We start from the raw sequence: 15,357 nt of genomic DNA on the forward strand, positions 1-15,357 counted from the left end.
GGGGTAAGGCAAATGAACTTAGAGCTTGGATTAGTACTTGGAACTATGATGTTGTTGCCATTACAGAGACCTGGTTGAGGGAAGGACAGGATTGGCAGCTAAACGTTCCAGGATTTAGATGTTTCTGGCGGGATAGAGGGGGATATAAAAGGGGTGGCGGAGTTGCACTACTGGTTAGGGAGAATATCACAGCTGTACTACGGGAGGACACCTCAGAGGGCAGCAAGGCTATATGGGTAGAGACCAGGAATAAGAAGGGTGCAGTCACAATGTTGGGGGTTTACTACAGGCCTCCCAACAGCCAGCGGGAGATGGAGGAGCAAATAGGTAAACAGAATTTGGAAAGGAGTAAAAACTACAGGGTTGTTGTGATGGGAGACTTCAACTTCCCCAATATTGACTGGGACTGACTTAGTGCTGGCGGCTTAGACGGGGCAGAGTTTGTAAGGAGCATCCAGGAGGGCTTCTTAAAACAATATGTAGACAGTCCAACTAGGGAAGGGGCTGTACTGGACCTGGTATTGGGGAATTAGCCGGCCAGGTGGTAGAAGTTTAAGTACGGGCGCATTTCGGGAACAGTGACCACAATTTAGTAAGCTTTAAAGTGATGGTGGACAAGGATAAGACTGGTCCTAGGGTGAATGTGCTAAAGTGCGGGAAGGCTAATTATAACAATATTAGGTGGGAACTGAAGAACTAGATTGGGGGCGGATGTTTGAGGGTGAATCAACATCTGGCATGTGGGAGGCTTTCAAGTGTCAGTTGAAAGGAATTCAGGACCGGCATGTTCCTGTGAGGAAGAAGGATAAATACGGCAAATTTTAGGAACCTTGGATAACGAGAGATATTGTAGGCCTCGTCAAAAAGAAAAAGGAGGCATTTGTCAGGGCTAGAAGGCTGGGAACAGACGAAGCCTGTGTGGAATATAAGGAAAGTAGGAAGGAATTTAAGCAAGGAGTCAGGAGGGCTAGAAGGGGTCACAAAAAGTAATTGACAAATAGGGTTAAGGAAAATCCCAAGGCTTTTTACACGAGGGTAGCCAGGGAAAGGGTTGGCCCACTGAAGGATAGGCAAGGGAATCTATGTGTGGAGCCAGAGGTAATGGACGAGGTACGAAATGAATACTTTGCATCAGTATTCACCAAAGAGAAGTAATTAGTGGATGTTGAGTCTGGTGAAGGGTATGTAGATAGCCTGGGTCACATTGAGATCCAAAAAAACAAGGTGTTGGGTGTCTTGAAAAATATTAAGGTAGATAAGTCCCCAGGGCCTGATGGGATCTACCCCAGAATACTGAAGGAGGCTAGAGAGGAAATTGCTGAGGCCTTGACAAAAATCTTTGGATCCTCACTGTCCTCAGGTGATGTCCCGGAGGACTGGAGAATAGCCAATGTTGTTCCTTTGTTTAAGAAGAGTAGCAAGGATAATCGATGGAACTACAGGCCAGTGTGCCTTACGTCAGTTGTAGGGAAATTACTGGAGAGAATTCTTCGAGACAGGATCTACTCCCATTTAGAAGCAAATGGACGTATTAGTGAGAGGCAGTATGGTTTTGTAAAGGAGAGGTTGTTTCTCACTAACTTGATAGAGTTTTTCAAAGAGGTCACAAAGATGATTGATGCAGGTAGGGCAGTGGATTTGTCTATATGGACTTCAGTAAGGCCTTTGACAAGGTCCCTCATGGTAGACTGGTACAAAAGGTTAAGTCACACGGGATCAGGGGTGAGCTGGCAAGGTGGATACAGAACTGGCTAGGTCATAGAAGGAAGAGAGTAGCAATGTACGGGTGCTTTTCTAATTGGAGGACTGTGACTAGTGGTGTTCTGCAGGGATCAGTGCTGGGACCTTTGCTATTTGTAGTATATATAAATGATTTGGAGGAAAATGTAACTGGTCTGATTAGTAAGTTTGCAGACGACACAAAGGTTGGTGGAATTGTGGATAGCGACGAGGACTGTCAGAGGATATAGCAGGATTTAGGTCATTTGGGGACGTGGGCGGAGAGATGGCAGATGGAGTTTAATCCGGACAAATGTGAGGTCATGCATTTTGGAAGGTCTAATGCAGGTAGGGAATACACAGTGAATGGTAGAACCCTCAAGAGTATTGAAAGTCTGAGAGATCTAGGTGTACAGGTCCACAGGTCACGGAAAGGGGCAACACAGGTGGAGAAGGTAGTCAAGAAGGCATAGGGCATCCTTGCCTTCATTGGCCGGGGCATTGAGTATAAGAATCGGCAAGTCATGTTGCAGCTGTATAGAACCTTAGTTAGGCCACACTTGGAGTATAGTGTTCAATTCTGGTCGCCACACTACCAGAAGGAAGGATGTGGAGGCTTTAGAGAGGGTGCAGAAGAGATTTACCAGGATACTGCCTGGTATGGAGGGCATTAGTTATGAGGAGCAGTTGAATAAACTCGGTTTGTTCTCACTGGAACGACGGAGGTTGAGGGGCGACTTGATAGAGGTCTACAAAATTATAAAGGGCATAGACAGAGTGGATAGTCAGAGACTTTTTCCCAGGGTAGAGGGGTCAATTACTAGGGGGCATAGGTTTAAGGTGCGAGGGGCAAGGTTTAGAGAAGATGTACGAGGCAAGTTTTTTTACACAGAGGGTAGTGGGTGCCTGGAACTCGCTGCCGGAGGAGGTTGTGGAAGCAGGGACAATAGTGGACATTTAAGGGGCATCTTGACAAATACATGAATAGGATGGGAATAGAGGGATACGGACCTAGGAAGTGTAGAAGATTGTAGTTTAGTCGGGCAGCATGGTCAGCACGGGCTTTGGAGGGCCGAAGGGCCTGTTCCTGTGCTGTACTTTTCTTTGTTCTTTGAATGCCTTCAGCTTGAAATATTTCCAGCTGAAGAGAGGTACGATGCAGGGTTGTCTATTTTTCCCACTGTTGTTTGTCTTGGCAGTTGGGCTCTTGCCCATAGTATTGAGGTAATCTATGAGATGGCAGGGAATAGAGGGGGGGGGGGGGAGGCGAGGGGGAGGGACCATAGGATGCCTTTGTACATGAATGATTTGCTGTTGTATGTAATGGAACCTCCCTCCGTGCAGAGGAGATAATGAAGCTTTGGCTCCTTCCAGGGACACAAATTGAATTTGGGCAAAAGTGAATACTTTCCGGGGAATCCTGAGGGAGGGAGCTGATCTGGGGATGTTGCCTTTTCACCTGACTAGGTCTAGCTACTGTTATTTGGGAATTGGGTGACCCATGATTGGATCTTGGTCTACCTCCTCCTGTGCTAGGCTCAGCTTGATCCAGTTCAAAGTGGTGAACAGGACACATCTGACCAGGGCACGGATGGGCAGGTTTTTTCCGGAAGTAGAGGATAAGTAGAGGTGCGGGTGTTGTTCATGAATCCAACAAATTATACACATACGTTCTGGTCTTGTCCTTAACCTGTGAGTGTTTGGGTCTCCTTCTTCAGCACCATGTCAGGGATTATTGGGTTTGAATTAGAGCCTTGCCCTTTGGTGGCCTTCTTTGTGATCTCAGATTCACCAGAGTTGCAGATGGGGGCAAAGGCAGATGTACTTGCCGACATTTCGCTAATAGCCCAAAGGTGAGATCTGTTTGAGTGGAGGATACCGGTTCGGCCCAATGCTTTGTCTTGGTTAAGTGACCTTATTGAGTTCTTGCACTTAGAAAAGAGGGTTCGGCAGAAAGGTTCTACTCGAGATGACTTTAATTTCCTATTTCAAATAGCTGGTCACCGTCAGATGTTAGTCGAGGAGGGGTGGGGGGGGGGGGGGGGGGTGGTTCTGGTTTTGGTTTCATTCATTCGGATTCTCTGTAGGTTCAGAAAAACAATAACTCAAAGCATTTCTAGAGAGTGAGAGGGAAGAGAGGGAGAGCAGGCACTCAGTGCACCTTCTTCCTCGAGTGTTCAGGACCCAACTCTGCTTTCCTTGGATCCTGGTAATCATCCCACACGGGTAGGACCCAATCATGACCTGTTACCTGGAAGAATATGGTCCTTTGGCCAATTCATTGGACACCAGCCAACCAAGAGAACAGGGTCCCACCCCATCTCTCGGGTGTCACAAAGTCTGAATTCTGATTTTTGAAAACTAGCACAATATGCTTTTTAATTTCCTCATTCTCTCTGCTGCTTGACTTAAAGATACATGTTCATTAAGAATACACGGATCAAAATGATAACAGCAAAGAAAAGGGAAATAAGGAAATTATCAGGAAGGACCCTGACATAACACTCACCCCCGTCCACATCAAGAGCCCCGATACCACAGACTTCCGCCGGTAACATTAGGAAGACCGTGTACAGGTGCCCTCCCTTGATCTGCACACTTACCCGTTGGTTGCTGGAGGATCCTCAGTGCTGAAGGCCTGTTCTTTAGTGCTTGATTGTTGGCAGCTGCCTCTATGGTGCTGATGCTCCTAGAGTTCAGGCACACAGTTCAAGCATCAAAGTTTGCTTGACATGCATTGCACTAATCATCCTCTGAGACATGGTATGTTTACCCTTGAGGGGGCACTTGAGCATTTTGGAGAGTGAAGTGGTATCACACCTAACAAGACTAATTCCTCAGTATAAATAGCCTTCAGCTGAGCAGCTAGAGGCTGCTCACAGTCAAAGGAAGTGAAATTGACTTTCAGGAGAGAAGCTGCAGAATGGCTCTGTCCTGGAAGTGTTTGATTGGACAGACAGGCTGCAGCTATGGTTGCCCCTATTATGCGTCTCCACAATATTTAAAGATGGCCTGAAGGCCTCACAGACACACAGCCCCATAGACCCCAGCCTGGGGCAACACACAACCAACAGTGCTTCAGCCCCCTGTCCAAGTCCAACCCCCAGAGGAGAAATGAGAGAGTGAAGATAAGGTTAAAGTTTAATTATCAGAAACGATTTTTGATCAAATGGTTGAAAAAGAACAGGTGGAGATTGAGATGGATATTTTTAGTTCAGGAAAATTGGGGGAATTAAAACAGAAAGATATAGAAATGAAATGGATGCATCAGAAAGCATACACAAATAGGAATCCGAGTGTATACCAGAGTGTCCCATTACTGTAAAAATGATGTCTTGATGAGGAAATGGAAACGTTTACATATGCAGGCGGGTGAAAAGGGGGCAGAAGTTCATCAAGTGGTATTGCCAGTAGGGTATGGAAAGGAGGTGTTGCGAGTAGCACATGAGGTACCAGAGGGGAGTAAGGAAACCTCAAGCTAAAATCCAAAAACATGTTTATTGGCCTGGATTACACCAAGATGTAGTTAAATTTTGTCGGTCATGTCACACATATCAAGTGATAGGGAAACCTCAAGTAGTGTTAAAACCAGCACCCTTAGTACACATTCCAGTATTTGAGGAACCATTTAAAGAGTCTTAATTGATTGCGCAGGACCGCTTCCTAAAACAAAAAGTGGAAATCAATATCTTTTGACTATAATGGATGTGTCTACTAGGCTTCCATAGGCCATTCCAGTATGCAATATTACAGCTAGAAAGATTGTGGAGCAGTTACTTACATTCTTTACTAGCTATGGACTACCCACAGAAATACAATCAGATCAAGGATCAAATTTTACTTCAAGGTTATTCAAAGAAGTTATAGATAGCTTAGGAATAAAACAAGTTAACTCAACTGCGTACCATCCAGAATCACAGGGGGCATTAGAAACGTGGCATCAGACATTAAAGACATTGTTGAGGGCATATTGTCAAGATTATCCAGATGATTGGGACAAAGGAATTCCATTCGTACTGTTTGCAATTAGGATGCACCTAATGAGTCATTCAACTTTACTCCTTTTGAACTAATTGTTGGTAATGAGGCAAGAGGACCACTTAAATTGATTAAAGAAAAATTGGTCAGCGAGCTTTCGGAACTCACATTATTGGATTACATGTCAAATTTTAGGGAATGATTAAATAGAGCAGGGGTTGGCTAGACAACATTTAAAGGTTGCACAAAATGTGATATAACGGGTAGCGGACAAGAAAACAAAGTTTGTAGTTTTGCCAGTGGAGATAAAGTTTTAGTAGTATTGCCAGTAGTAGGTGAACCTTTAAAAGAAAGGTTTTGTGGACCTCATCAGATTGAAAGGAAATTAAGTGAGGTGAATTATGTGGTAAGAACGCCAGATAGAAGGAAACCTCACCGTGTGTCATGTGAATATGCTTCAAAGGTACTTTGAAAGGGAAGGATAGAAAAAGGAGGTTTTAATGATTCCAACTCTAAGTGAAGAATCAAATCCAGATGACTTTAAATTTGACATTCCTCAAATTAATTGGATAATGAAGATGTTTTTAAAAATTGGGATACATTGTTGAGTTACCTTTCAGAGGAAAAGCAGACTGACCTGAAAGAGTTATTGATATCACATGGGCAAATTTGTGGCGATAAGTTGGGAAGCACTAAAATGGCTATACATGATGTAGATGTAGGAAATGCTGTTCCAATTAAATAACATCCATATAGACTTAACCCTTTAAAATTGGCACAAGTTAACAAAGACATTGAAAGTATGCTGAAAAAGGGCATAATTAAGTGGGTTGCAGCCAATGGAGCTCACCCATAGTGATGGTACCGAAATCAGACAGTACCCAATGGTTGTGTGTTGACTGTAGAAATGTTAATGCAGTTACAAGAACGGACTCTTATCCTATCCCACACTTGGAGGATTGCATTGATGAAGTGGACAGTCAGCTTTTATTTCCATACTGGATTTACTTAAAGGTTACTGGCAGGTACCTTTATCTGAAAGGGTGAAGGAGATTTCAGCTTTTGTGACTCCAGATGCTATATACCAATTCAAAGTTATGCCATTTGGCCTGAAGAACACCCCAGCTACATTTGAATAGTTAACTAACAAAGTCGTTTCAAGATTACCCAATTGTGCGGTATACATCGATGATCTGTAATTTTCAGTCAGACATGGAAAGAACATTTAAAGCATCTGATGGAGTTATTTGATTAACTTCAGGAGGCGGGTTTGGTGGTAAACCCCAGCCAAAAGTGAATTTGGAAAAGCCCAAGTCACTTTCCTTCGCCATACAATCGGCCAGGGTCGAATGGTCCCACGGGATGTGAAAACAAAAGTTATTGGGGAATCTTCAATACCCTCAACGCGAAGAAAAGTAATGCATGCAGAGACCTTCTTGCCCAAAGAGACTGTCAATCAAGAGGGATTCCAGTTGGAGGAAGAACTAAAATGGACTATGTTATCATGCCTGTTTGCGTGTTTTGTTTTTTGAAACTAAAAAGTATTTTCCTGTCAGTATTTCTTAAAGGAAAGTGAAAAGGTGAAAAATGAATCCATCTTGAAGTTGATGGTTTATTTTGTTCCTGGGGGGGGGGGGGGGGGGAGCATCAGGTGGACTTACCTTTAAGAAATGGTGTTTATCAAATAGCTGAAGTAATGTCAGTGCGTGGGTGGAGCTGGGCTGTCTGTGTCTTTTTACTTTAGATTTTGAGCTGAAAAGCTGCTTTGTGGCTCTGTTTTTGGATTCGTTTTCAGAGTTGGAGAGCTGTACTTAAGGCAAGCAGATGTGCAAAATTATCTTTCTCTCTACAAGCTAAAGAATGTCTTCAGCTCATTGATGATTTCAAAGTAATACTTGTTTTGTATAGAATTTAAACCTGTTGTCTTTGTTAAAAAAAGTTTTTTTGACTTATGAATGTTGTTTGAAAGGTATTAAGGGTTACCTATAGAATATTGCATCTGTGGGGTTACATATGTTGGTGGTTGATAAGATGTTTACTGTGTGTTTATAGAATGTTGACTGGGTTCATAGAATAAACATTGTTTTGTTTTAAAAATACTTAAGATCTCTGTTGCATAACACCTGGAGAGTGGACCTTTATGCTCCCCATAACCAAAATCTATTAAAAGTCGTGTGTGAGGTGAACTCCATGAGATACTTGTTTTCTAAACTCTGGCCCTTAACACGCGGATTTCATTTTTAGCCTCACCAGCTATTCACCGGCCTCCTTATGCTTGATTGAGAGTGCAGCGAGGCCAGAGAATCATGCCCCTAGTCTCTTGGTAACCGGTGACTTGACCACTCATTTCCCATTCCTTCCAATGGGAATTATATACCAATTATATTTAAACAAATGTCAAAAAATGGAAAAGGACTATTTCCTAGAGACATCTTCAGGAGTTAGGAAGGAAAGAAAATCATTGGTTATGTCACAGTACATAAACAACGGACTTTATGTGACAATTACACACACTCCTTCATTATTTGGAATAACTGATTTTTAAAAAGATCTGTCTTTTATATGATTGGTGAGACGTTTATACCAAAGCTTGTTATATCAAAAGCATATCAATTCCTTTCTTTAAAATTGAAAAACATACAATTGTAAATATCTTTCATTCGAGTGCTTCAATTTAGTTTGCTCACGGAAGAAATGGCAGTGATATAGTCAGTGCTTTAAAACGAATGCCGACTCATTTACTTAACACTATTGACCAGAGACTGGGCTGCAAAGTAGCAATACAAATACAGCTTAAGGATACAACTGTAAATGGGCAGCACGTTGGCTCAGGTTCGATCCAGGCCCCGGGTCATTGTCCGTGGGGAGTTTGTACATTCTTCCCATGTCAGTGTGGGTCTCATCTCCACAACCCAAAAAGATGTGAAGGGTAGGTGGATTGGCCATGTTAATTGGAAAAAAAGAATTGGGTACTCTAAATTTATTGCTTTTTGTAAATTAAACAAAAAAAGGATACAACTGTAATTTTTGAAAATGTAGCTGAATTGATCCTGTTGGTAAATTTCTTTCTTTCTGATCTATTACTAACATTATAATTGTATTGCAATGTCAGCTCAGCGCAACAATCGCACTTTTACCTCTGGAATAATTTTGGAATACGTGTATATTATCCAGATTGCAACAGCAGTGCACTCTTGACAAATTTAATGTCTCACCCAAAAAGCATTCTGTTAAATCCTAGCTGCACTATAAAATATTGCACTGCATTATCCAAAGTGTAGGCGGTCAACATTTATCTTTCAATCAACACTAAAATAGCTCAACTAGCCAGTTGATGTATTACTCTTTGCAGACATTTTCTGCTGTTCCCATGGAGCCACTACTGAAGACAGTATCTTCAACCTTATGATGAGGATGCAGCAGATAACATGGACAATGATTAGGATGTGGAAGGGGTCCTACACTTACCTGTTTCAGAGCCATTTGGCAGGAGGGCGTTGACAGAAACTTTAGCTAAGCAATCTGTGCTCCCCTGCACTAACATATTTGTCCCAGTTCTTCTCTATTATCAACAATATCTACAATATCTACCAGAATACTAAAATTTCTTCATGTTCTCTCACAATGCAAGATGACCAGTCACTCAAGAGGAACATTAGGGGCAATTTTAACCCAACTCACCAGGTGGAACCCCATGAGAACAGGGGAAACAGTAATTTTACAACCTGCACACTAATACTGATTGTCTTCAATGGGCAGTAGCATTGGTAGGCTATAAAACTAACATTGTACCAAGACCATCAGTTTCCCAATTGACAGGATAGGTTAAAATTGCTCCCTTGGTGTACGGACAAGCACTACGAGCTCCAATCACTTGTCAAGAGGAAGAAGGAGGCTTATTTAAAGATGAGACGTGAAGGTTCAGTTAGGGCGCTCAAGAGTTACAAGTTAGCTAGGAAGGACCTAAAGAGAGAGCTAAGAAGAGCCAGGAGGGAACATGAGAAGTCTTTGGCAGGTAGGATCAAGGATAACCTTAAAGCTTTCTATAGGTATGTCAGGAATAAAAGAATGACGAGGGTAAGAGTATGGTCTGTCAAGGATAGTAGTGGAAAATTGTGCGTGGAGTCCGAGGAGATAGGAGAGGTGCTAAAGGAATATTTTTTGTCAGTATTTACACAGGAAAAAGACAATATTGTCGAGGAGAATACTGAGATACAGGCTACTAGACTAGAAGGGCTTGAGGTTCATAAGGAGGAGGTGTTTGCAATTCTGGAAAGTGTGAAAATAGGTAAGTCCCCTGGGCCGGATGGGATTTATTCTAGGATTCTCTGGGAAGCTAGGGAGGAGATTGCTGAGCCTTGGCTTTGATCTTTATGTCATCATTGTCTACAGGAATAGTGCCAGAAAACTGGAGGATAGCAAATGTTGTCCCCTTGTTCAAGAAGGGGAGTAGAGACAACCCCGGTAACTATAGACCATTGAGCCTTACGTCGATTGTGGGCAAAGTCTTGGAAAAGTTTATAAGAGATAGGATTTAAAATCATCTAGATATGAATAATTTGATTAGGGATAGTCAACACGGTTTTGTGAAGGGTAGGTCGTGCCTCACAAACCTTATTGAGTTCTTTGAAAAGGTGACCAAACAGGTGGACGAGGGTAAAGCAGTTAATGTGGTGTATATGGATTTCTGTAAAGCGTTTGATAAGGTTCCCCACAGTAGGCTATTGCAAAAAATACAGAGGCATGGGAATCAGGGTGATTTAGCAGTTTGGATCAGAAATTGGCTCGCTGTAAGAAGACGAGGGTGGTGGTTGATGGGAAATGTTCAGCCTGGAGTTCACTTACTAGTGGTGTACCACAAGGATCTGTTTTGGGGTCACTGCTGTTTGTTATTTTTATAAATGTCCTGTAGGAGGGCATAGAAGGATAGGTGAGTAAATTTGCAGATGACACTAAAGTCGGTGGAGTTGTGGACAGTGCGGAAGGATGTTGCAGGTTACAGAGGGACATAGATAAGCTGCAGAGCTGGGCTGAGAGGTGGCAAATGGAATTTAATGCAGAAAAGTGTGAGGTGATTCATTTTGGAAGAAGGAGTAACAGGAAGACAAAGTACTGGGCTAATGGTAAGATTCTTGGTAGTGTGGATGAGCAGAGAGATCTCGGTGTCCATGTACATAGATCCCTGAAAGTTGCCACCCAGGTTGATAGGGTTGTTAAGAAGGCGTACGGTGTGTTAGCTTTTATTGGAGAGGGATTGAGTTTTGGAGCCATGAGGTCATGTTGCAGCTGTACAAAACTCTGGTGCGGCCGCATTTGGAGTATTGCGTGCAGTTCTGGTCGCCGCATTATAGGAAGGATGTGGAAGCATTGGAAAGGGTGCAGAGGAGATTTACCAGGATGTTGCCTGGTATGGAGAGAAGATCTTATGAGGGAAGGCTGAGGGACTTAAGGCCGTTTTCGTTAGAGAAAAGGTTAAGAGGTGACTTAATTGCGGCATACAGGATGATCAGAGGATTAGATAGGGTGGACAGGAGAGCCTTTTTCCTCGGATGGTGATGGCTAGCACAAGGGAACATAGCTTTAAATTGAGGGGAGATAGATATAGGACAGATGTCAGAGGTAGGTTCTTTACTCAGAGTAGTAAGGGCGTGGAATGCCCTGTCTGCAACAGTAGTGGACTCGCCAATATTCAGGGCATTTAAATGGTCATTGGATAAACATATGGATGTTAAGGGAATAGTGTAGATGGGCTTTAGAATGGTTTCACAGGTCGGCGCAACATCGAGGGCTGAAGGGCCTGTACTGCACTGCAATGTTCTAAGTACTTCTAACTGCACAGAGGCACAAGGCAGCGCTTTTGTTCATCCTCGTGATCGAGCCACTGGCGATCGTGCTCAGGGCGGCAAAGTATTGGAAGGGGATCCGGAGGAGACAGAGAGCACAGAGTCTTGCTCAATGAGGATGATCTGCTACTGTACATCTCGGACCAACAAAGCAGAATGAAAGGAATTATGGCGCTCTTGAAAGAGTTTGGAGCCTTCTTGGGCTCCAAACTCAACCAGGGCAAAAGTGAGATTTTCCTGGTGAACCTGCAAGGAGAGAGGCAGAGCTGGAGGGACTACCATTTAAACAAGCCCGGCACAAATTCCGCTACCTTGGAATCCAAATCGCTCATGATCGGACAGAGATCCACAAATGGAACCTGAGCAGTCTGTTGGCGGAAGTAAAAAAGGACCTTCAGAGGTTACAGTAGGACACACTCCCACTCTCCCTGACATGTAGACGGGGGAGAATGCAGATGATGAAGATGAACGCACTGCCCATGTACCTATTCCTGTTTAAATCCATACCAATCTCCATTCCCAAGGCCTTCTTCAACTCTTTATAAAAACTGATCATCGCAATTGTGTGTGTGTGTGGGGGGAAGGGGGGGGGGGGGGAAAGAGAACACGAAGAATGCAAGGATCACAAAAAAGGTGTTACAGAGGACGAGAGCCATGGGGATGAGCGACAAGCACTCCCAAACCTACAATATTACCACTGGTAGCAACTGCAGAGAGGGTAAAGGGGTAGATAACAGAGCCAGAAGCCGAGTGGGTTCGAATGGAGAGTTCCTGCATGGGGACCTCCCTCCTGGCCCTGGTGACTCTCCCATCCTGGCCCTGGTGACTCTCCCATCCCCACTAAACAAACACTCAACATGCCCAGTGGTGCTTGCAAACTCCGGTCATGGAACCAACTGTGACAGCACTTCGGATGAACCAAAATCTCTGTTAAGGCCATCTGCAAAAACCACAGGTCCATGCCCGCAACAATGGAGGCCACCTTCAAAAAGGTGGAGACAGGACTGGGGACGCTAACAGCTACGGACTTCTAAACTAACAGACAGACAACACTCAAGGAACTAACAGAGAAATTGCAGCTGATAGTGGGGAATGAACTAAGGTAAAAAACTTCCTACGTAGGAAAATGAGGACATACCCATGACAACTGCAACAGTCGTTGTTATAGGACCTACTGGACATAGACATTTTAGGGAAGGGGAACTGCAGCGATCTGTATGGGCATCTACTGAGAAGGGCAAACACACAACTGGACGAGACACAAGAAAAATGGGAGGACTTGGGGTTTGAAATAGGGTGGGGACTCTGGAGCGAGGCACTGCATAGGGTCAATCCACCTCCAATTGCTCAAGGCTGAGCCTAATGCAGCTGAGAGTGGCACGCAGAGCCCACTTAACCAGAACCAGACTAAGCAGGTTCTTCCCAGAGGTGGAGGATAAATGTGAATGGTGCCATGGAGGCCTGGCCAACCATAACCCACATGTTCTGGGCATGCCCCAGACTTGTCAGGTTCTGGACAGCCTTCGTTGAGGCATTGTCCCAAGTGGTGGCAATATCCAAAGTGGTGGCGATGAGGGTGGAGCCATGCCCGAGAGTGGCAGTCTTCAGAGTCTCAGACAGCCAGATCTATTCATGGGGAGGGGGGCTGACGCCCTTGCCTCTACCTCCCTAATAGCCTGCCAGAGAATCCTGCTCAGCTGGCGGTCAGCAGCACCATCCGACCTATCGGAATTTCTCCAGGTGGAGAAAATCAAATTTGCCATCCGGGGATCAGAAGAAGGCTTCCACAAAATGTGGGAACCATTCACTTAGCTGTTCCAGGACCTGTTTACAACCAACAGCCAGTAGATCAGAGGGAACTGAAAGCCACAACACAATAATGAATGCCAATGAAAGCAAGGGGGGGGGGGGGGGGGGAGACACACGACAAAGAAACAGAGCCCAACCAAGATCAGCAAATAACAAAATACACAGCATCACTCCAATCATACAGGAACAAGATATAGGAGCTGAAGCGTAAAGGCCAGATGATTAGAAGGGGGGAGGGGGGGGGGGGGGGGGGGGGGGGACAAGGAAAATTGGGGACTCAGTTGGGAATAAACACCCGCTGGAAAACGCAAAACAGGAAGCCACAACCAATGTAAGTAGCAAAAGACAACTGATGCATATATATATATATTTTTTCTATTCTGTTGTTTTCAATGTATGTTCACAATTGCTTTTGTCTTGTATAGCTTAAAACTCTTAATAAAAATATTTATAAAAAATATATTACCTCCATTTCCTGCACACACAGCCTTCATAGAGCAGGAGCGACAACCAATGGAAAAGTTAACTAAATGTTCTACGAGAATTTCTTACCATAGTGCCTCTCTCGTGCCAGTGTAAGTTCTCTTTCACCAGCTGTAGCATTCCTATGAAGTGGATCCAGTGGTTTCAACATGTGATTTGGTAAACTACTGTGGTACAATTGTTGGTTCAGTTGGTTTAGAAGCGGAGGTCTGCAATGGTCAACTCCATTCACAATTCCTCAGATAATGGAACAATGCATGCCTGTATACAGCAAGACTGGATTAAGAATCTAGGTTTGGGCATTAAGTGGCAAGTAACATTTGTGTTACATCAAGTGCCAAGAATGACTGCGTCCAGCAATGGGAAGTTGAAACAACTAACCATTGACATTCAATGGAAGTACCATTGTCAAATCCTCTACCATCACCACTCGCCATGGACCATAGGTTCAACTAGACCAGCAATATAAATCTTGTGACAACTAAAATAGGGTGAAGACTGGGAATTCTGCAACAAGTGGTTCACTATCTGCTTTCCCAAAGCCTCTCCACCTACAAGACACAGTTCAGGAGTGTGACGGAATACGCTCCATTTGACTGGATGATTGCAGCTCCATCAACATATCCAGGACAAAGCAGTCCACTTGATTGATACCCCATTCATCACTTCAAACATCCACTACCTGTGGTGTATGGTGGCTACAGCGTAAACCTCCACCCATGCACTGTCACAACTTGCCAAAGCTTTTTAACAGCATCTTCTACTACCTAGGATAGCAGCACAGGTGCATGAATATATCATCATCTCCCAGTCACACATGATCTTGTCAGTGGGGAAAGAACAGCCGGTCTATCAAGTTAAAATTAAGCAATTCCTTACCCAACAGCACTGAGAGAACTTACAATGTGTGGAGTGCAGTTGTTTAAGAATGCTCATCACTACCATCAAAGCCTATTAGGAATTAGCAATTAATGTTGGTCTTCATTGGCACATATCCTAAGAATGAATTTAAAAGGAAGGTTTATGAAGGGGAGCGAGTTAATCTGCCTTATCCTAAATTGAGATAGAGATTGTTACCAAAGATGAGGAGTAGCTTGGTGCAAGAAGTAAAGTGAATAGGAATGAGGATATTTTATGCTGGTGGAGCTGGGAAGCAGCACACAAAGAGGATTTTTAAAAAGTGAAACAGCCCAAAGTGCTTGCAGGTCAAGGTGTTAGAAGAAGAGTGAAAAGGATCACGTTATCATTTTAACCTCCTTGGTGGAGCAGAATATATTGGCAGGCAGAGCTGCTTTGGTGAGGCGCAACCATAATCCAAGTTTCAGTCAAATTCAGGATGTCAATTAAGAATATTTGGAAACAAATGGAATATCTGAAGGGAGATGTGAAGAGGGGTGATAATTATTAATACAACACTAGAGTTCAAGGGTGCAGTGATGGCCGGGATGAGAAAAGTGGTCAGAATAGTAGTGAGGTTAGCCCACAGCAGTCATACTGGTCTGGAAGGTTAAGAGAGAATGTGCAG

The sequence above is a fragment of the Scyliorhinus canicula genome, chromosome 5 (assembly GCF_902713615.1).
Source record: "Scyliorhinus canicula chromosome 5, sScyCan1.1, whole genome shotgun sequence".
Lineage (NCBI taxonomy): Eukaryota > Metazoa > Chordata > Chondrichthyes > Carcharhiniformes > Scyliorhinidae > Scyliorhinus > Scyliorhinus canicula.